Source organism: Rhopilema esculentum, chromosome 7, assembly GCF_057945365.1.
Source record: "Rhopilema esculentum isolate cy_ngs chromosome 7, ASM5794536v1, whole genome shotgun sequence".
NCBI lineage: Eukaryota > Metazoa > Cnidaria > Scyphozoa > Rhizostomeae > Rhizostomatidae > Rhopilema > Rhopilema esculentum.
This window is the reverse complement of record NC_142821.1, coordinates 12859871-12883303: the sequence shown is the minus strand read 5'-3', so window position 1 is coordinate 12883303 and position 23433 is coordinate 12859871. Positions and strand designations below refer to the sequence as shown.

At 38.4% G+C, this 23433-nt stretch overlaps 1 protein-coding gene, 1 non-coding gene and 1 pseudogene across 17 annotated transcripts in view; 1 reads left to right on the top strand and 2 right to left on the bottom strand.

The window, feature by feature from the left end:
* LOC135683795 (HMG domain-containing protein 3) overlaps window positions 1-23406 on the top strand; it is a 180089-nt gene extending 156683 nt beyond the window's left edge. For 5 of the 16 annotated variants that reach the window (XM_089109147.1, XM_089109152.1, XM_089109148.1 and 2 more), the window contains exon 11: window positions 485-23406. The gene's annotated coding sequence lies outside the window, so the exon portion shown is untranslated. The remainder of the gene's footprint in view (window positions 1-484) is intronic. The other 11 variants (XM_089109155.1, XM_089109145.1, XM_089109154.1 and 8 more) reach the window with 11 other exon arrangements.
* On the bottom strand, window positions 15874-16037 carry LOC135684069 (U1 spliceosomal RNA). The gene has a single exon (XR_010515856.2). It is a non-coding gene; the product is annotated as a U1 spliceosomal RNA (small nuclear RNA).
* Window positions 16597-16775, bottom strand: LOC135684055 (U2 spliceosomal RNA; annotated as a pseudogene).
* Window positions 23407-23433: the final 27 nt, after the last annotated feature.

The window sequence follows — 23433 nt, the reverse complement described above, 5'->3', positions numbered from 1 at the left end:
TCAAATACACTCACTTTTTATAAGAACCACTAAATTTGAGTTCAGGCTGACTGTTCTTAATTTTTTCGAAAATCTGAAGCTGAGGGTGTAAGCAGCACAATTGCTAGCTTTTTCGCTCTAGGGAAGTGTTCAGGCCTCATTTGTCAACAAAGTGGGTGAGGCAACCTTCATTTGCTGCCAAGTTTGAATATTCACTACCGAAAAAGCACCCAAACATGGCTAAAAATCCTCGTTTCTGAGATAAAACGTTGTTAAAAATTGCATTTTACAGTAGCTCAGCCTTAGCTTGTTCTTGATTTGTTCTTAACTTTTGACCAATTTTGAGGCTCGTGTTCTTAAAAAATTGAGCGTAATAGATGAAATGCACAATTAGCTCACAATTGTTATTGCTTTATTGATCTATTTATGACACATGTAATTGCAATTTGGTATTCAACCGAGCTTTTTAAGTATATTACCTTTGTAGAAATTGTTTCGTTTGCAGGAAAACCTGTCTCCAGAGACCAAGCAGAAATACCTGCTCTTCACTCCAAAGAGAAGGGCTGCATTTCAGTTGGTATGAATTATGACACTTTTAATATTTGTTATTGAATCAAATATGACAATCATCTTTCAAAAAAAAAATTCATCAATTGACGTTTTTCGACAGAGTGGACTTTTTTAAAGATATTTCCTAATCTCACAAACAAAATTTATTTTGAAGGGAATGGATTATCAGAGTAGGAGAGAGGAGCAGCGCCAAGAAAAGAGAAGACTCTTTGCAGAAGGGACGGTTGGTGTTCTCAAACTTGTCTTAGCAGTCTAGAATTAAAAAAAAATAATACAAATGTTACCATTTCCCCATTCATCACTCGACTCACCATGTATATTTTATGGTGCTCCTATTTTAGGTATGCAAAATGAGGACGAGCATCCACATCTAGAGCCAGAAGAGCCTATTACTTCTACGCCAATACCTGATGCAAGTACGTGTTTACAACATATTATATTCCTTTATGTATCCTAATTGTAATTGACTAAAACTTCATTTCTAGATCAGTAAGGAATAACAAATCTATGCGCTTCACCGTATTACAACGTTATGGTAATTTTACACATGACTAGATTGACTTCTCTATATAACATTTAATGCTTCAAAACTAAGGGGAAAATGAAGAAATTATCGAGTTGTTGAGTTGTTCGAGTTGTCGAGCCAGAGCAGTGAGTGTGATACTTTAAGTAGCTACTTGCAACATATAGCACTCTTATGAATCATGAACCATATCAAACCTTTTAAATTTTGTCACTTGGAAACGAATCAAGCCTGAACAGATTGAATGAGTTTTTTATCATTATGATCCACTTGTTCAGTCTCCGTAATCTAGAAACGGGTTGGAAGTAGTGTATCATTTCTACTTTTGTAGGTTCACATGAAACAGGGAAGCCAAAGGGAACAAAACCATCAAAATATTGCGTCTGTAAAGTTGTAAGTGAAAGATACCTATCTTTGATTGTTCTGGCGTGTTGCATGTCAGCTATCGGAGTTTGCCAATGTTACAAAAACTCAAGCAATGCATCTCCCTAACTTTGATTGATAAATAATATGTCTAACATTCAGCGTATCTATAATCATAACATAATGCAAATATGGCAATCATAATGATAAATTTTTAAATTTTGTTTTACTTTCCGGTAGGTGAAAAGAGGCAGAATGATTCAATGCTCAGGGCCAAAGTCAGAGGTTCAAATTTTTCAAAAATCCATCAACGAATAATTATTGTGTTGATTCATAATCCTTGTGTTGATTCACGACCTTGAACTACTCGTGCTTTTTATGTACCTTTTTGATATTCTCGACACAAAATATCCCTTGTTGAAAACTTTCAATAGATGAATAAAATAAGACTTATGTTTGTCTTAGTGTGTCGGAAATAACTGGTATCACCTCTCATGCCTCAAGATGAAACATATCCCTAAAGGCGACTGGTAAGCAAAAATAATTTTCAAATACATCATATCAGCATTGTTTTACAGCTTAAATTTTAACAAACTACCAGAAGGTTGCATCAAAATGCTCTGTATTCACGATTCTACCAGTTGTCAAAGTTACAATTGTCTAAGCAGCACGGGCAAAATCTATAGAAGAACTCATTTCACTATTTGCATCAATTATTTTGACACGAAATTTTAGGCTTAAAATATATATCCTTTATTCCGATTATAGGTCGAAATTGTATCCATTCTTATACATCATATATATCACACTTGATACATATAGATTTTCTTCCTCATCCTCAGGCTCTGTATTGATTGTATGCAAGACAAACAACAAAAAAGGCCCATCAACAAGAAGAGGAAAGGAAAATAATTGCAAAGAGATTAACTTTAACATTAAATTTTTAGGACAAGAAAAAATCTAAATCTGACAATAATATAATCACTATATATATTCTACAAATTGATGAAACCAACAATTTTCTTTATTCCTCGACTTACCTCATATAAAATAAAAATTAGGCTATTCATTATGAGAATGGAATATACAAGTATCAAGTTATTTAAAATGAAACTAAGTACTGGGACCTTTCGGTACCTTGACACTTCTCAAGAGTCTATATGAGTTTCTATGTGCTGGTACCTTCGGGACCCTCGGTACCCTTGGTACCTTGTTTCTGAGAATGGAATACACAAATATCAAGTTATTTAAAATGAAACTAAGTACTGGGACCTTTCGGTACCTTGAGACTTCTCAAGAGTCTATATGAGTTTCTATGTGCTGGTACCTTCGGGACCCTCGGTACCCTTGGTACCTTGTTTATGAGAATGGAATACACAAGTATCAAGTTGTTTAAAATGGTACTAAGTAGTGCTTCTTAGGGTTGCTTATTGTAGTTTCTATGGTGTGTGTCTCTTTTGGGTCATATATGGTTCCTATTTTCCTCTATTGTTATGTAAATGAGAATTTTTGAATTTAGCCAATCATAGGTGATGTTACTAAAACTTCTACAAGACCCATTATTATGAGTAATTTTGGAATTTTTGACCGGCAGAGACCTTTATGAGGGTGGTTACACCTCTGCTATGTTTTCCTCCGTATGATGAGAAAATTGATCCTTTCCAGATGAATTTTAGAAAGGTGGTGTCGGCGTGCTCAGAGTAATAAGTCTGTAGCAAAAATATGACAGACTCTTTCCTAGTTTTAAGCCAGTCAATTACGTTGGAACACTTAACATGGTCCCTAAGTTCGTGAACCTTTATTGATATTATATTAATAGCTGCCATCACTCACTGGGGGAGGGGAGCACCAAAATCATTGGTTATTAGGAAGAGGTAGGTTGCCGAGCTGGACAACCCTTTGACTTCTTCTTGGTAGAGGGCCTTCACATGGCGGACCTAGAAGGACCTCTTAGAAGAAGCTGGGACGTAAGCATCGCCAGGGGGAATTGGAAAAGGGGGGAGAGGGAAAGAAAACTTAGGAGAAAAGTAAGTACCCGGTCGGAATGACAAGGTATCTTACCAGTTCTTAACAGGCTGTGCGTCTGGTTGCGTGGCGTCTTCCATTCAATTTTTACCAAGCTAATAAAAACAGGACCGAAATTGAATTTTTCAAGTGTTTTAAGGAGAAAGTTTCAATTTACACGATCAAAGTCTTTCATTTGATCAATAGATAATAGAGCGACCAGGATATTTTCATCTTCAGATAATTGAATAATGTCTTGTAAAGCATGGCAATTGCCTAAAATTGAGCGGTCGGGAACAGAGCAAGTTTTGTCTTCTGCTATAATGCTAGTTAGGACTTTTGAAAGGCGATTTGCTAGAACTTTGGCAATTATTTTCTAATCACAATTTAAGAGGCTAAGGGGGCACCAGTTTTTAATGTTTTCTCTTTCGCCTTTTTTAAAGAGGCAAGAAATCAATGCAATCCTTTGAGAGGGGGTAAGGGATTTATTATCGAAGCAAGAGTTAATTACGTTTATGAAGTGTTTACTGAGAGATTTCCAAAATAATTTCTAAAATTCGCACGGTAGTCTGCCTATTTCAGGAGATTCACCATTTACCATAGTTTTTAAGGCAAAGTTCACTTCTTCAAGAGTAAGGGGGTTTTCACAAATGTGTTTCTCAGTTTCTGAAAGACGTTTACTTGTAATTTATAAGAGAGTATCCTGAAGATTTGAGTCGACTGGCCCTTCTTTATAGAGAGAAGCATAAGATTCTTTGACTATATAGACTAATTTGGTCGGGTCAGAGATGGAATTATCGTTTTTATCTTTTATTGATTTCATTGTACGGTCGCTTTGTCGTTTCTTTTCAAGGGAGCAGAAATATCTTGTAACTTTTTCACCTTGTTCGGACCATTTAGCATTTGACCTAATTTTCACTCCCTCAGCTTTGGAGGCTTCCAGGGATTTAACTTCGTTGCTTTTGTTTTTGTAAAGTTACAGGAATCAGGGGTCCTCTGAACTCTCTGCCTTTCTTTTCACATTTCTGAGTTGTTCGAGCAATCTCAATTATTACGGAGAAATTGTTTCTTTTGGTTTCTTGAATATATTTTTGCATTGTCAACAAAAGTGGTTTTGCTGTGTTCCCACCATTCAATTAACAAGGGGAAAGAATCTTGTGATTGTTCCTAGTCTGTGATAAATTTGTTAATGGAGCTGATGAATTCTTGCTCTTTTAAAATAGAAGTATTTAATTTCCATATACCTGGCCCGCGTCTAGCGGCTGAGAAATTGAGGGTAAGAGAGATCCTATCATGATCAGAGTTGGGGAAAGGGTCCATTCCTAGAAGTGTAACATTTATCAATACGACTAAAGAAACCGCAAAAACTAGAGAATGTAAATTCCTTAGAAGAGGGGTTTTGAACACGACAGATATCCTCTAAGGCATAGGAAGACAGAACTGCTTTTAGATTATTAGCAGTTTTTTCAAGATAAGTTACAGGGCTAAAGCCGAGGGGTGTATCACGACTGGAAATCTCGTACACCTTGCTTAGAAATCGAAAATCAAATCCAGAAATCTTTTCAAGATTTCAAAAATCCACCGAATCCATCTTAAATCCAGCAATCCCTGAAATCCTGATGAAATTTTCAAAATCCTTATGATTTTTACGAAATCCAGAAAAATCTTCCCGATTTGCTCGAAATCTCTTAAATCTTTTCAAAATTTTCAAAATCTTCAGCCTCATATTGCGCCATTTTTGGATGAAAACGAGGCTTGTAAGAGCAGTTGCTATGTAAAATAAAACGATGTGTTTTGTTCATCAACGTTTTGAAAGCGTCGTTTCAACTGTTTCAATGTGATTTCAATTAGCGTTGTTTCAGTGTGGTTTGATATAGAAATGGATAATGACTTCTCGGGTAAGTTCAGTTTGACAATTTTGTAACAATGGTAGATCTGTAAATGTAATCAAGGATAGAGTTGCAATATGAAAGTACAAGCAATACATGTGGGCCTAAATATTAAAAGAATGGGAGGGATCTGACGTCAGGTCATCTTCTTTCCATCAACTATAACTATTTCTAGTACTGTCACTGAGTCTAAGAGCCTGCTTCTCATGCTTTTCATAGATGAGGAGTCAATCAACGAAGAGTGTCAAAATCCCAATTGTATCAAGTTGCGAGAAGACCTTAATGAGCTTAAGGTATGATTTTGCAACTAGCATTCAAATGCACATGCACTTCAACATTGCTCTGAAAATATTGTAGTCCTATGTAGTTATGCTTGTTTCTCAAAACTTGTTTGCTTAATCCATCAAATTTTCTTCAAGGTGCGCTTCAAGGGACACCAAGTGAAATTTTAGAGGAACTCTGGAATCTTATCCCAGCAGCAGGAAATTACATCAAAAACATAATGAAGTATAGTGGTTTTGATACAAAATCTGCCATTGTGAAGCTAAAACAGACGCAAGAATTAGATGGCATGTTTGAATTTGCAAGATCAATGGTTGATGTCATTGAAGACAAAACTGCAATGTTTGGTATTTTCCATAAAAATCCAGAAAAAGTGAGGGTGCTGCCAGGCCTTAATGTAAGTGCTTTTTCCACAGTGAATTATTGTGTCATTGAATCATATTTGCATGCAACACAATCTGTCATGCACTTGATAAGCTTTCCTTTATTATTTGTTATATATATTTTTTCTGCTTCATTGCAACAGACAGCCCTAAATAAATTCCTTGATGCTGTTGAGGAACAACTTTCTTCTTCTGTCAATCCACACTATCAAGTAAAGCTGGTTGCTTGCTTGCTTGCTTGCTTGCTTGCTTGATTGCTTGCTTGCTTGCTTGCTTGCTTGCTTGCTTGCTGGCTTGCTGGCTTGCTGGCTTGCTGGCTTGCTTGCTTGATAATGTTAATATGTTTTTTTATCTTCAGCACAATCCAAAAAGCTTGCTTCAGCCCGCTGGTCAAGCAGAAGCTACAGAAATCAGCGGGCATTAAAGGCTGCAGCTGCAGCTCCTGCACAGCGAATTACGGAGTACTTCCATGAAAGAATAGCGAATATAATTAATGAAAATGAGAAGGTCAGAGAGGGTATCAATTTGTTAAGTGGGAAAGATAAGTTCGCAGATGTGAAAACAGTGTTAAAGAAGCTCTTCTAAAACGCAGAGAAAAACGGCATGCATTGCTAACTTCATGTCCCCAAAATTATCGCCATGACGACACTGTCAAAAAATTTGCGTCATCATTGTTTTGTTTGGTGGGAAAAGCTGTATATGAAATGTTGCAAGCAGATCTAGGTTGTGCTTTGCCTACTGTATCGACATTGCATCGGAAGATTACAAGCAAATCGAAGATAAAGGAAGGAGAATTTCGTTTCAATGAGCTTGCTGACCACCTAGAAAACTGGAAAGCACCAAAGGCAATACATATCCATTAAGACGACACCAGAATACTGAACAAAGTAGAGTATGATCCTACAACCGATCGATTTTTTGGCTTTTGCTTGCTCATAAGAGATGGAATTCCATGTGGTGAAGAATTTATTTTGCATACATTTGATGAATCACAAACAACGTTCAAGTCGAGAAAGGTGGCTTCATACGCTCATTGTATAGTGGTCCAACCTGTCAGTGCAGATGCACCTTTATTCGTACCGTGTCCTTCGTACCGATTCAACATACACTCATGCTGAGATTGAAAAACGGTGGCAGATCATTGAAGATGGGCTCAAGAGATGAAAATGGTGCAGACGGTGCTGGACCATTTTTAAAGGTCATGGTTTCGAAAAGCAAGCTGTTTTGAGTCCAGGAAGGATCAAATGTCCCTTGTGAATGGACTTTTTACTTGATGCCAGCCTTAAGCACAAAATGTCTCTATGCACAGGACACAATTCACCTTTTGGCAAAACTGAAAACAAGATTGCTTTTGCCATCTAACATTCTAAGCATTGGAGCTGAGGTTGCCTGCAGAGGTCATCTTGTAGAGGTTCTAAAGCAGTTTCCAAAAGAAAGGCGCGGACTGACGCAAAAATCGATTGATTGTAAAGACAAACAGAATTACTTGAGCATAGAGTTGCTGGTCAGTGAATCCGCAGAGAAGTGTTTGAAGGAATCTCGCTGTTCCCTGAGAACACAAGGAACAGTCGTTTACTTACAGCTGATGCGTGACATCAAGAATTAGATGTTTGACAAGTCATTGAAACCGATTAAAAGGCTCTAACTGGTGTGGAAAGCAAATTTTTTCTTCGAATATGGAGAACATGGCTTGCAGAGAAAGGGATGCCAGAAGGTGATCATTTTATTACCGGTTATGCCTATACATGTATTGAGCTAAATGGGCATATGTTGTTGAACTTGATCCACAATGTTGCTATTGGGCTGTTCCCCAAAGAATCGTTGAGAGTTTGGATGTCCGGGTCCCAGGCATGTGAGCAGCTTTTTCGACTGTTGCGATCAATGACCCCAGTATTCTCAACGATTGTCAACTTCACGTTGAAAGGAATACTGGAAAAAATCCACAAAATCCAGTACATAAGATCTATTGAAAGCGATGATGAAATTGTCTTCCCGCATTTGAAACAACGCCTGCTTCAAGCAAAAAGCGAAACTGAAGACACCACTGCTCCAGATGTTGAAGAAATAACACAGGAGATTGTGAGTGCTAAGGAAGATGCAATTGATTTTTGCAGGAGATGTGGAATCAAACTGACCTTGTACGACATTTCTCTTGTTAAAGATGTCGAACATGTTGTGGACGAGGCAGTGCATAATGATGATAAATCGTTTGAAATTTTGCAGCCTGAGTCTTCAACAGTAACAAATAACGCGATTTTATCGCAATCAGAAGTTACTGCTATCTGTGAAGATCTTGCCCAAGTAAAGTTATGAAAGACCACTACACTCGGACTTCCTACTTATGAGAAATTTCCTGACGAGCTGGATACACCCTCTATGACATACAGCTTTGTTCGCAAAGAGCGGCAGCCAATGAGTGCAAAGTGTCCTTTTTTGATGTATAACGGGACTTATCTACGCAAATCAACAGCGCTTTATCTCATGCAAGAGAACTTTGTAGTTTAAAACGACCCTTTTTTTGTGTACATGCTTAGCAACCAAGCCACATATTCAGCAGCTCAGAAAATGAAAAAATTGGCCTTCAGAATGCAGTGAGTTCAGGAGTTTTGTGCCTTTTCAAAAGAGTTGACAGTTCTAAGTGCTTGATTGGTAGGCTCATTCAATTTTCCTACCGCATCGGAAACAAAAGGGACAGGCAGTACAACTCTATGTACGTGGACATACAAAGGAGTCATATAAAGGAATAGGCGTACTTGCAAATTGGTTTGAAGGTACCCTTAAAACTTCTACAGAGAATGCTGAGATAATAAATTTCAAGCCACTATACTTGGTTTTTGCTCCAGGATATGTTTCTATGGAATATTATGTAGCTACAACTGACGATTCTTCTTTGATAGAAAGCGCAGAATATTAATTTTATATTTCAGTTACTGTGTTAAAAAAGGTGCTACCTCGGTGGCAATCAAAGATGACTTTCGATTTAATGTAGACTCAAAGTTCTGTTTTATTGTTTGAGTTTTCTTTGTCCAAAAAATATTAGATACGTTGAGAATTCTGTGTTCATGTGGCTTTTAGCAACTTTTCCTTAGAGGTGGTTTTTGTTTTGAGTTAACTAATATTACCGATAACTATTGTATAGTAGATACCTAAATGTGCCTAATACTTCATAGTTGATATAGAAATGTTCGTAGATGAACGGAATCGTTGAAAACACAGTGAAAAAGTTTGAAAAGATTATTTTCAAAAATCCCTGAAATCCAAGGAAATCCCACTAGAAATCTGGAAATCATTGCCAAATTTTGAGGGATTTCAGAAATCCGGAAAATCTTGTACACTTTTTTGGCTCGTGATACACCCCTCGGCTAAAGCGATCAAAAGGATCTAAAACACAGTTTAAATCACCTCCTAAAATTATAGAAAAGTCTTGAGAAAAATTGTCTAACACCTTAGTGAGCTCATTAAAAAATTGTTTTGCAATGCCTGGGAGACCGCCTGTGGGAGCATAAACATTGCATAAGATCAATCTATTGTCTTCGATTCAAAAGTTCGAGAACAATTAGATGGGCTGTGTCGCAAGTATGACATGAATGGATTGTGGTTTTTAATCGTTCAGAAATAAGAATATAGACACCCTTTGTATTATCTTTACCAAAGGAATGAAAGGAAGTCCTGGGGCATTGCGAAAATACATTGTTAACATTAGCGGAATTGAGGGGGGTTTCCTGCAAAGAGAATATCAGGCTTAAGGTTATAGAGGGGATGCAAGATTTAATTCGTGCGACGGGGGTCGTTCAACCCATTCACTTTAACACTCACAACACAAGCCATTAGAAAAATTAAGGTCGAAATAAAAACATTGAAAAGTAAAAGCAATTAAGGTTCTAATTAAGAGTTCTCACTAGTGGGTTTTTTACGAACAAGATTCTTTTCAGGGATGGAAGGTACTGGTCTTTTGGATGTTTTTCTTGTGAAGTGGGCATAGTCGTTGGGTGCTTTGGTCAATTTTATGGTTGGTATTTGTGGCTTGGTTTCTGGTGTTGGATCTGATTGGGAAGTAATGCTTGCAGTTGTTTCCATTGTTTGGTTAGAGTTAGGGCTTTCGGGGGTTTTAGAGGTAGAAGGGGGTTCGTCTATGGCATGCAGATATTACAAAGAACTTGCCCCTGTAAGAGAGAGAAATTATTTTGTTTCGCAGAATTAGGAAGGGATGTAATTCAGTGCCTCCCGAAGGAAAGATAGTTAATAGTCGATTTCCGTTAAAAATGTTGGGAAAAGCCCCCAAGTTGTTTCCAGACACGGGTTACGGTGCCATAGTGCGAGAGAAACGAGTGTAATGTGGAGCATGAGGAAACAATGGTGTTAGAGCATGAGGAAACAAATTGGAACGGATAAATTTTGCAGTTGGAAAGTACTTGAAAAGTTGAAAACCAATATTGTAGCCGTCAAAATAAACCCAAGGGGAGTCATAATTGGTGACAATAATGGACTTGAGAAACTTCAAGTGTAGGGCGTTTGTTTTCAGGTGTATGTCAACTACACCTTGACCACCTTTTTCTGGGGGTTGGAACATTGTCTTTCTGCTGACCAGCTCGTTTTTGCCAGCCCAGGTAAATTGAAAAAAAACTCGATTAACTTGTTTTTCTATAGCAGAAGGGAGATGGTATATTGTTACTATAAAGACGACGCCAGAAAGAGCAATAGTGTTTACAATCAGGGCTTTACCTTTTAAAGAGAGGGATCAGTGTTTCCAGGCTTCAAGCCTGTTTGTGAATTTTTCAACCCGTTTTATCCAATAGCTTTCAAGGGCTGTTTGAGTCCCAAATTCAAGACCTAGTATTTTAAGGGCACTTTCGGTCCATTTTCGAGGGGAAGACAGAGAGGCGGAAATATATGGGGGCTTTGTGAACCACTTTCCACAGGACTTGCCAATATCATAATTCACCTTTGATCCGGAACCTAATTCGTACAATTTTATAGTGGCTATGGCTTCTTCAACGGAAAAATGATTTTTTAGAAGTAGGGTGTTATCATCTGCATATTGGGAAATTTTAACTTCTTTTCGTGAACCTGGAAGGCAGAGGCCATCAATTCTAAGATTTTGATGGATGATCTTGCTTAGGGTCTCCGCTACTATGCAATATAATAGCGAGGTCAATGGGCAGCCTTGTCTTACACCACGTTTAAGGGTTACTTTCCTAGAAAGGTAGCTGTTGTCGCTAATTTGGCAAGAAACATCTATGTACATGGTTTTTATAAAACACATGAATTTTTGGCCGAAATTCATTCTCTCCAAGACTTTTAGAAGAAAGTCCCAGTTTACACGGTTTAAAGCTTTTTCTTGGTGAATTTTGATCAATGAAAGGGGCAGTTTCTTCTCCTGACAATAATCAATGGAATCTCTTGCTAGCATGAGATTTTCAAATATAGACCTGCCTGGTACAGAGCAGGTTTTGTCACTGTTTAAGATGGATGGTAGTATCAGTTACAGTCTACTTGCAAAAGCTTTCGAGGCTATTTTGTAATCAACGTTAAGTAGAGAAATTGGTCTCCAATTTTTAAGAAGTTTGATGTCTTTCTTTTTGTACAAGAGGGAAATTATGGCTAAACGCATGGATTCAGCTGGTAAGCCATCCGAGCCAGGCAATTTGTTTGATTTCATATTGGTGATTTCATTTTCGGGAACAAATTGGTCAATAGTATTCAAAAGAGTATTCTTTTTTTCAATGTTGACAGGTTCGGGGGAATAGAAGGACTCGTAGAAGTTAGCAATGCAGCTAAGCAGCTCCCTACTATCCTGTAATACTCTACCATCTGGGGTTTTCAACTTTCGAATAACTTTTTTGATTGACGTGAGCTCTCAAGACTGAAAAAATAGCGTGAAGATTTCTCATTTGATTGGTATTCAAGTGCCTTTGCTCTGATACGTGCACTATTAATGTTGTTAGGTCTTTTAGGGCTGTGCGTTTTTCTCTCTTTGCCTTAGCTATGCGGTTTGAAAACTTTTTGCATCGGTTTCTTATTTTCTTTTTGCCTATATCCCACCAAATATGTAGTTTGCCTGCAAAATCTTTTTTTTGAGAAACCCAATATTTCAGAAAGTTTTTCATGTTACAGGTAAACTCTTCATTTTCTAGGAGACTGGTATTAAATTTCCAGGTACCTTTGCCACGAGGTGGCGAATTTGGCAATTTGAAGGACAAAAAAGGGCTATCATGATCAGAAAAGAGAAACACTGTTATCTCACAGTGTTTTGTGTTTGCTAAAATGTCAGGGGAAACATAGAACTTATCTACCCGAGATGAAACTTTTGAGTTGGTCCAGGTAAACTTGGGTGCAGATGGATGCATTGAACGAAAAACATCAATAAGGCTAAAGGCTTTTTAAAGATCGGTCAGGGCATCTAAGGCACTGGCACCTGCTTGGCTGTCACCACTTTGTTTGTCAAGAAATATATTTGAGATACAATTAAAATCACCTCCAATGATTGTTGAAACTCTCCCCCCCCCCCCCCTGATGTGTGGGGCAGCGTTTGAATAAAGGCGGCATTTTCGCCTATAGGGCATGGGGCATAGGTATATAAAAGCTGAAGATTTTAGTCGTTGGTGTCTAAGACAGCGCTGACCCACGTTGGTGTCCCAGTTGATTTTAGTCGTTGGTGTCCCAGTCATCATGAGTGACTCTGGGCCTTTTGGCGAATAAAGACTCTTTAATTAGGGTAGTGACCCCTCTGCTATGCTTTCCTTCAAAGGATGAAAAAATAGATCCTTTCCAGATCGATTTGAGAAAGTTTGTGTCATCAGGCTCAGAGAAGAAAGTTTCCTGTAAAAAAACAATGTATTCCCTCCTAGTTTTGAGCCAGTCGACTACATTGGAGCACTTTACAGGGTCCCTAAGTCCATGGACGTTTATTGATAATATATCGATGCCTGCCATAACTCACCAAAATCACTGGTCATTAAGAAGGGGTGGTTTGCCGAGCAAAACGACCTTTTGGCCTCTTTTTGATAGAGGGCCTTCGGACGGCAGAAATGTGAGAGACATTATTGTCCTGAAAGGACCTCTTAGAGGCCGCTGGGGCGACAGCAGCAAACAGAGTCTTGGGTAGAAAGAGGTAAAGGGGAAGAAAAATTAGAAGAGGGGGACATACCATTTGGTGAAGATGTGTCATACCAGTTCTTCACTGATTGGCCATATTCAAGTTGCGAGAAGAGGTCTGGTGTGCTAGCCAACTTCTCGGGAGCTGCGACTTGACGATTCTCAGTACCCATGCCACCATCTGAAGATGAGTGAACGCGGGTAACAGCTGTCTCCTCTAAAGCTGGGTCAGCAACCACTCCATCGGTAGCATGTTCGGTTTTGTCATAACATCCTGGTGATAGTTCAGTACTGCATGACCCTTCAGCGGCCACAATTTCTCTATCCTCTTGACCCAATGGAGCTTCCTCTGTTTGGATTCCTGGGTGTCCGAGATAGCCACAGGAGTCAAGGCAGTATCAGATAAACAAAACGTACCTTATCCTCCAATGTGTGGAATGTTATCTCCAGGTCTCCATTAGGTAGCCTTTGGAGGTGGCTTGGCTTGATTCCGGCTTCGGTGAGCCTTTTTATCAGAGCAGATGGAATGATGTGGGCATTAGGTGTATGTAAGCATACTGACCTGGGAAAATGTCGTCCGTTTGGTGGGTTATCTCTTACTTCACCTGACCTGCGAACATATATATTTAGGACTGTAGCTGCAGCTGCTTGGGCGGTGTAACTTTTTTCTGGTGGGTTCCTTACGACAGATGCACAGGAGCGATTAGGCGGCGATTTGTCTACTGTCGCCTTTGGGACTTGTGCTGGCGTAGCAATTCTGCTTCCTCCTCTGGCCAAATATAAGAATCCGAATCTTGGCTTAGTGCCACTTTCTCAATATAAAGATCTTGATCTTTGCGACCAAGGGGCATAGCATCCCTTGGGGCAGGCTTCTCGGCCCCATTTAACCCTCAGTAGTTTTATGGATGCTCTACTTGTTGGGGCAGCACTTATGGGTATCAGATCTTAGCCAAAAGGCGGAGAAGGGATACCCAGTCTCATGTCTTCAGTTCAGACTTTCCACAAGTCTAGCTCATTGCTTGTGGAGCGCTCAGCCTTTTTGCCTGTTGCCTGCCTGCTCTTTCACTCCAGTAGCAAAGTAATCAATCTATGGATGTTGAAGAACGTCGTCGAGGTGAGTGAGTGAGTGAGTTAGTGAATGAGTTATTTGGCTTCATATGGCCACTCAGCAGCATCGCTGCAGCATGCAGCACCAGTTGTGGGCTGTGACAGCGGGGAAAGGCTTTCTATTGGAGAAATTATGGCTGTTGCTCCATGTTGTCGTGCTTACTCTTACTATCTATTCATGAACAAGCCTTCCAGTGACCCAAGGGGCAAAAAAACCACTTGACTATCATTGGAAAAAAATTAAACTTAACTTTCAGCTTCCCTCGTAGTGGTCGGATTGGAGAACGGGATAAATTGATAAGATGAGAGGATGGAAGATGTTCTATGACTGCATTCTGTCAATGACTGATGATATGATTCTAAGAAAGATGAAACTTTGCATATAACCACTTGTGCATTACTCGAGTGGCGAACCCGAAGAGTTTATAATTGAAGGAAAGGTTCACCATAGTTGCTCTAATGAAAAGAGATGAATGATGGTTTTTTGAATTCCTTGAATCAAAATGCTTTTGTGATTGTTTTTTCTTACAAGTCACTTTGTTCTCCATTGAAGGCACTTTCACAATTGGCCTGTGATGTAATTATTGAAAATTGAACAATCCCTGAAAGCCTCCACCTTCTTAAAGCTTACGTCAGGAAAATGAATATTTTGAATTTAATGTTGCAAAAATTGCAGAAACATTCAAGATTTTGTCCGAAATTAAGTGAAATAATCTTCAGAATGGGTATTTGTGGGGGAGGGGGGGAATAACCCTTCAAGTGCAGGCAGCTCATCCTCAGTAACAGTCAGCTTAGCTGTAAGTTTGAGTTCTTGACATGGATATCAAACCTGCAAAGCAACCAAAAAGCATCTTGCCACTAAGCAACCAAAATACAAAAATTAGAAGAAAACCATGAAACTATGTAAAGGAAATAAAAAACAAAACTCTGTTGTGCAATCATCCCTGGAAATGGCTATTAGAATGATTTTACAAAAAGTATTTGATTTGGAATTGTGAAAATAGGCCATGCAGATTTCCACAGGCCCAACAATCTTCTTTCAATAATACAGTTCTCCTTGCCTCAATTTTACCTGAATTGTTATTACTTTCACTCTGTCAATTGATTTTACCAAGTTTCTAATTCTCAAATGCTAACTGACACTATGTAGCGCTTATCATTTCTTCTTGATTATTGATATTTAGTATAATTATAGATAAACTTTTATTAGATTATGTAGTGCAGAGTAAAAGATGACCACCTGATAGAAACTAATTCATTGAGGTTAATATAGAAAGGTGGGCACTCAGTTGGGAAAATGCTGCTCTGAAAGTTGCAAAGTATATATATTGTTAGCAGCACATAGAAGAGTTTCTACAGAAAGATTTTTTCAATGTTGAACTTCTTTTAATTTCACCTTTTTTATCAAATGCTACAAAATAGGCATGCTGTAGCCGAAACATTTCAGAAACGATGATTGCCCTGTCTGAAAGCATCACATTTAAGGCAACATTACTAAGGCAGACGGTGAGCCAGGTTACGGCAGACAAAGGCAAGCAAACAAACAATGACAAGTCTTTCTATGACAATCTATCTCTATTGTGATATTGTGAGTGATCAAGAAGGGCGCAACGGAGGGTCTTTTTTGAGGAACTGCTTGTGGGATTCTGCTCGGGTTGGCTGGATTCTTTATACAATTGTGAGACTAGCGCAAACACAGGTCCCTACTACCAGAAATTGTACAGTCGAGCTACCCAAGTTGGGGGTAATCGCAGGAGTCAGCCCAGCCAAACTGCAATGGAAAGGCCTCACCCTGGAAGAAACGCCTTCTTGATTAAGTTGTCTTCCCCGCCAGGTAAGCATGAACTGTCAGTGTTGCGATTGACGACTTGGCGATTGCAGAAACAAGCTGACACATGTGGTAAGGCCGTATCAGAAGATCTCTGAATAGATCGATATGTTGAATATTGAGTGAAGAATGTTCAGTCTGATGGGGAAGATGATCAAGTACTGAAATATACTGAAATATAAAACTGAGGTACTCACCATCCCTTTTGTGAAGAAAAACTAATTTTGCTTCATAAGTCTTGAGTCAGCAAGCAGTCGTCTGAAATTGAAAATGTGCCATTAATTATTAGCACACAAAAGAGGATGGCTAGAAGTGACTGACTACTAAACAGGCAGGCAGAAAAGCAACAACAGAAAACAGAACAGAAAACGCAAGAACACAACACGTTGAAGGCTTTGCAGTACAAGGCTTTGTTGATGTCTAGTACAAGGTTTGAACTACTTTCATGCAAAAGTAACCAACTAAATACAATGTTAGCCCATAGTTAACATTGTAGTTAGCCAGTCATATCAACAGTATGGATATGAATGAATGCAACTGTGAAAAGATGAAAATCATTGCCAATTGATGAAAAGGGGCTGGACCACCCATGGCTGTACTATAATGCCAGGGCAACCCGTGCTCACAGTGAGGCAAGCCTCATGCCGACAAGCCAGTTCCAAAAATCAGTTTGATATTTGAGCGCCCTTGGGCACATATCAGATATCAAGGTGATAAGAACAGATACTTTTTTTATTTCTTTTTTTAAATTTCCTGCCTTCTGATGACACAGTAGGGACAGGGCGTAACAATCATGATCATTTAGTTTACACGTAACAATTTAAAGGGAGACAACTGCCCCTTTTGTGCAGAGGTCCACCTTGACTACAACACTTTACATGATAATTTTTGTTTTCAAAATTTTACGAAAAGAGTTAGGGAACAGGAGACTAGTTACAGACAAATAGTTAAAATACAGAATTATTGACAATGATACGATTAACATTGCAATCTAGTGACAATATAACGCTAATCGTTTACTGGATAATACAGAGCTACAGGAGAAAATTTCAGGAAGAGAATGATCATGTTTTTTTATGATACTCCGTTTGTTTATGATCATGTTTATTTACAATCTAAGTGCCCCGGTGAGGAATTTTCGGGGCCCTTTGATAAAAACTTGGACAAGGCAACAGTTTTAAGTGACTGTTATCTTAGACTGCGTGCATTCTTTCTTTTTCAAAATCAAATTAAGAGAATTGTTCACTGATGCGTATTCTTTCAATTTTCTCGTATTTCTATTTTCCACAAAAGGAAGACTGCAGGCAAGCTACTGTTATCTATACCTGAAACATCTGACCCATATATGATAATATTAGCACTGTGGACAAATAGGGACACCTGTTTTTGCGTTCCTGGATGGCGAGTCCAACTGATGGCAGATGGCAACCTACACAACTAGAAAATTGAGACTTACACTCCCTTTTTGCGTTGTAGCTCCCGTTTTCCATAAAATCAGTTTAAAAGTTTAAAAATTTGATCTTCCTCATACATGTGGAAAGGACATAGAGCACCCTTCCCATTGGGGATCCACCTTGCAGACATCTGAACTGTTTTCTTCGACTTGGTCTTGCGTCAAAAAATTGCCTTTAATCTTTTTCGATTCAATTCATCTCCTCGATAGCTCTTTACCAACTGCAGTATGTTAAATGGATACCCGTCTGAGCCTCTAAAAATGATAAACTCTCCCAACTCAAGGGCAAATTCTTCATTGTCGTGCAATGTTACATCACCTGCAAGATATTGTTCACTTTGTATTGAGTGTATTGTTCCATTGACACTTTCAAGATCCTTTCTTAAACCATATGTACCCAGAATCGTTGGAGCTGTACCAAATCTTCGTTTGCTAAAGCCTCGAAGACTTCTCATCGGCCTAGACTTCAATGCAGTTGCAATCTCTTGCAGTGCCGCACTAGTTTCGTTGTCAATATTATCTTTTGATGTCAAGTCCATGTAGTCCATTACACCCTCCTTAGTCCAGATGCAAAAACATGACTTCCTTGTCTCCCCTCCTTCAAGATTTGCTTTTCTACATTTACGAAAATCTTCAACAGTAAACATGTCTTGTTTCTTTACAGAAAGAAATCTCCAGAGTAATTAAGTATGGCCTATATCAAGTTCATCCTGTGAATATGAATATGTTTCTGCACCTCCTCGTTCCTTTTCACTTCTAACTGAAATGCCAGTTTCCTTTGAAATGACATAAGGAAGCAGTAAGGTGAAAGCATCGTTTGTAAGATGATGCAACATTTCAAGGTACCTGATGTTGTTGCCTTGAAGGTTTTCTGTGATATGGCCAAATAAGCACTCAACTAATCCTGTGGTGAGACATTTTAATTGTATCTTCTCGATTAGTTCCCCCTGTCCAATGTATGTGAAGTAATCTTTGATGTAACGCATTGCACACAGAAGGGCAACGTACACTGCCTCAGCGGTCTGGGAAGCCACTGATCCATCCGTGATGTCTAGTCGATCTCTTTTTGTCAGATCCCTGATCTTTGCAATTAATTCTGACAGCTGTTGTGCTGGTTGCTGTAACCTTTCTAGGCCCTCCTTGACATTCCAAATCTTTTGCTCAAACGATAAGTCTTTTTTAAGGGCCACTTTCTCCCTTCGTGAAATCATTCTGAAACATCCTGCAATGTTTCTCCAGAAGGATTTGAATCTTACTTTTTCTGAAAGTGGCGAAGCTACACTGAGAGCTCCTTGAGTTTCTCTGGGATTTTCTGCAAAATACAGCACAAGACCACGACTGCACCACCCTACTGGTCCTGAAAATCTTGCTTTTGACACTGGACCATTGTCAAACCCACTTTCACCAGCTGTGCCTAAGAATAATGCAAGATTTTTAGTAGGAATGTCAAATAAATATATGCAATGTTGCTCTCTATCTGATATCATCACTCTATTTCCAAGCATGCACAGGCCAGCAGGAGCCGGCAGGTCAGCTCGTCCAAAGAATAGGCAATGCACTTTTTGTTGGCATGAATTATGTGGACTTTCCCATCATCTTTAGACAGATTGGTTATTGCAATTTTGTCAGGAGCAACTGATATACAGTCAAATGGATGCTCAAACAAATTCGAATTGATTTTGGAAATGCACATTGTGGTGGAGCAATCACTTGACATATCAAGAACTTCAACTGTTTCATTTACTGGATCAGTAACAATCAAGAGATTGCTTGAAACAATCTCACTTATTCCACATGGCACTAGGCTTGGCTTCTTTTGAACTGTCAATGTCCTAACGACAAGACCCATGTTTGGCAAAGAACATAGTTTACTTATTGGCAGCAGTTTTCTTTGATTTCGTAGCATCATGCTTCCCTGGAAAACTCGAATTGAAGACTTGAATCCAAGATCAGCAGCAAGAAGATACTTGTCGTTCTTAAAGAATGTTACTCCTGAGATGGAGTGCCAGAGCAACTTGTCAGATCCAACATATTGCTGAGGAATCGGATCGTTTTCCGTATTTTTTGGTTCCCTTGCCAACATATGTGAGCTTTCTTGGTAACGTCGATTGTCAGTAAAAGAAAAGACATTGGCTGTAATCGTCAGTAACAAATATAATGCCTCTTCCACTGACTGCTATGAATAATGGCTTACCAATGTTCTCATGAGAATCAGCAAACCATATCCTTCTTATTTCAGGGACCTCAGTTTTTATTTGCTGACCAACTTCTTTGCAAGAGTCGATCACTTGTGAACTTATCCTTTGCAAAGACAACTCGTCAATTTGCTTGTCAAATTGAAGAACTGCACAATGTGAAGTACCATTATTTAGCCATTGATCATGTTCTCCATCAAGATTTGCCATCCATACGGTGATGTCGGAGCTGTTGTAAACAGTTTCTCCGTCAAAATGAGTCCATCTTTCCAGAGAGGCTTCTGCATTTTTTATGTTATGGCCAATATCATGTATGTGAATGACATCTGAATCATCATGATTGCTATTGAATGACTCTGTGAAATCTTTTGAGACACTTTTGCCATACTTTTCATACGATGGATCCATGTCTGAACAAGAAAGCATTGTTTTAAATCGGCAACATGTGATTTGTTGTTTGCTGATAATTTCTTCGAAGGATGATGGAAATAAGCTGGCAGGAGAGGAAAACGAATGAATTTGTCTGGAATAAAGTGACGGAGACGTTGGGCGGCAGGCCGGAATCAATTACAGAGACAGTCAAAAAGAGGAAGCTGAAGTACTTTGGACACCAGATGAGGAAACCAACAGCGATGACAAAGACATTGATCCAAGGGAAAGTTGAGGGCGCAAGGGAAAGAGGCAGACCAAGAAGGCAATGGGAAGACGACATCAAGGAGTGGACTGGAGAGGGATTGCGAAAAATATCAAGAATGGCGATGGATAGGGAGAAGTGGCGGAGCTCTGTGCATGGTTGGGCGCACCCACGGCCTACATAGGCTTAGGCGCAGAAGAGAGAGATAATTTCTTTGGCACATCTTTCGCACAGTCTTGAATCTGGTTTCCAAGTATCGTAGATGTCTTTGTGAATCCCACACACTAATCTACTCTTGGTGCAATCTTTACACATCACTTTTCAATTCTGTGGATTTCCTGACGTAACTGCATGTACCAGACAACGAGTACAAAAATGAACTCTTTCATGCGCTCCCTAACTCCTTCCCACTCGCCTGTTTTCTCTAAATGATAGCAAGCAACTGGCACTGCAACTAACGAATCAAATTCAAATTCAAATTCAAATTCATTGGCATTCAGCAACTAATTACAGGGTACTTAAATTAATTATTATAGTAGTTAATACAGAATATATGACATCTATTTTAGCTAATAACAAATAAGTTGCCTAGGATGCTGGGAGGAACCGAAACGGTTTTCGAGCCTAGCGCCCTAAGTTGGTAATAGTTAATCATGCAGTATAACAGTAACAATGGAACAAGTAAAAGTTAATTACAAGTAGAAACTAATTACTAATAATTTTGATTTGAATTTAACATATAACAGAAGAAGAATAGAAACATATTAAGATTAAGATACAGATATTAAGAAAAAAAGAACAAAATACAAAGGGGCAAGAGGAGAGAACAAGGATATAAACGAAGGGGGGGGGGGGGGGGTGACACGAGAGTTCTGTTCGTTTTCAGTTTAGAAATCGAAGAATGAGATATTCGGGTTGGTTTAAAGTAAGTGCATTTGGGTTTTATAAATATTTTTGCAGAAGCCAATTTCGGAGATGTTTTTGGAAGAGTCTTTTGACTGGTTTAGAGCGAATATTAAGTGGGATTTCGTTCCAGATTTTAACTCCATTGAACGTAATGAATCTCTTTTTAAGGTTAGTTCTTGCTTTGGGGATAGCAAAATTTTGTTTTGCAGCTTGCCGTGTATCATAGCTATGTCTTGATGTTGTTTTTTGGAAGAGCTGACAAAGAAAATCCATTTGCGTGCCTGTGTTTACGTCATACATAAACTTTGCACATTGCAGGGTGTAACTATCATTGAGGTTTAATATATCAAATTTATGGTAAATTGGTTTGGAGCTTGCTGTGTTTTTAGCAAAGTTCATTATTCGTAGAGCTTTGTTTAGATTTCGGCCCATAGGTTTTAGGGAGGACAGATTTGCACTCCCCCAGTTAATTAAAGCATAGTTGACGTGAGGCTCGATAAAAGAAAAGTATAAGTTCCTTAAGATTTGTGGAGGAACATAATGCCTAGCCTTAGCTAGTATTCCAATGCCTTTAGAAATTTTTAGATTTACCTGTTGAATGTGTTGTTTCCAGCTAATGTCCTTATCTAAGAGTACACCAAGGTATTTTATACAATCCTTTTGAGCAATTGATTTGTTATTAATTGCTAATTTTATTTCATTTGTTTTATTTTTTATCGAGGGAGAGATTATGAGGAAGTTTGATTTATCAACATTTAAGGTCAGTTTATTGGCTACTAACCAGTCTGAAACTTTGCTGAGCTCATCGTTTACGATGAATTCTAATTGACTTAGATTCTTATGCGAGAAGAAGATACTAGTATCATCAGCAAAGAGGTGAAATTTTAGGATGTTTGACGAAAACGGCATATCGTTAATATATAGAAGAAAAAGCAAGGGCCCAAGGACACTGCCTTGTGGGACTCCAAATTTTATATTGCAGGATTCTGATAGAGTGCCATTTATGCATACTTTTTGTGATCGGTTTGTTAGGTAAGATTTAAACCAATTTAGGGTTATGCCTCTTACTCCATAATATTCAAGCTTGTAGATTAGTATATTGTGGTCAACAGTATCAAAAGCTTTAGCAAAATCTAGAAAGATACAAGTTGAAAACTGTTTGTTTTCAACAGCATTTACTAACTGTGTACAGACGTCGAGTATGGCAAGAGAGGTTGATTTGTTTTTTTGGAATCCAAACTGGTGATTAAAAATTATTTTATGCATATCAAGGAACTTTATTAGTCTGGCATGCATTAATTTTTCAAATATTTTATTAAAAATAGGAAGTAGGGAGATAGGTCGGTAGTTTGTAACTTCAAGTTGAGACTTTCCCTTGTAAACGGGCACTACTTTAGCATATTTCAGCATAGTAGGATAGACTCCCGAGCTAAAGGATTCATTGATTAGATCTGTCAATGGTTCTTTTAAAGAATTGCCAATACATTTGATAAGTTTTACGGGTACATCATAAGCATCTGGGGCTTTAGACTCATTTAGCCTTCCTAGTTCATCATGAACTTCAGAAGGATCAACTGGTGATAAAAAAAGCTAGCAGCATTTGGCTGTGTTAGATAATCTTTATAGTGACTATTTGCCGGACTTAGTTTATTTACAAGATTTTGGGCGATATTAGTAAAGAAATTGTTGAAAGCATTTGCTACACTTTTACGATCCGATAACAAGCTACCTGCAATATTCAATTGGAAGCTGCGTGAATTTTTTGCTTTATTTTTATGAAGAAGGTCGTTGATGCCTTGCCAAATTTTTTTAGAATTATTTTTATAAGTTTCAAAATAGGACAAGTGATACAGTTTTTTGCTCAGTCTTATGACGTGATTTAGCTTGTTTTTGTAAATTTTATAACGTTGGAACCAGAAATTGTCTTTAGTTTTAATAAACTTTTTATAGAGTGAATTTTTAGTTGAAATAGACTTTAAGATACCGTTGGAAATCCAGGGTTTAAGCTGTTGTTTACGTTGTCGTTTGGTTCTTTGTCTCAGTGGGGCATGTTTATTAATAATAGTTAACAGCTGAGATTGAAACAAGTTATATTTTGTATCTAGGTCATTTGAGTTTACAAGACTAGAATTAAAATCTATTTTATTGATATCATCTATGTAATTTTTATTAACAAAGTTTCGATAATCTCGCGACATTGATATGTCTTTGGTGTTATTTTT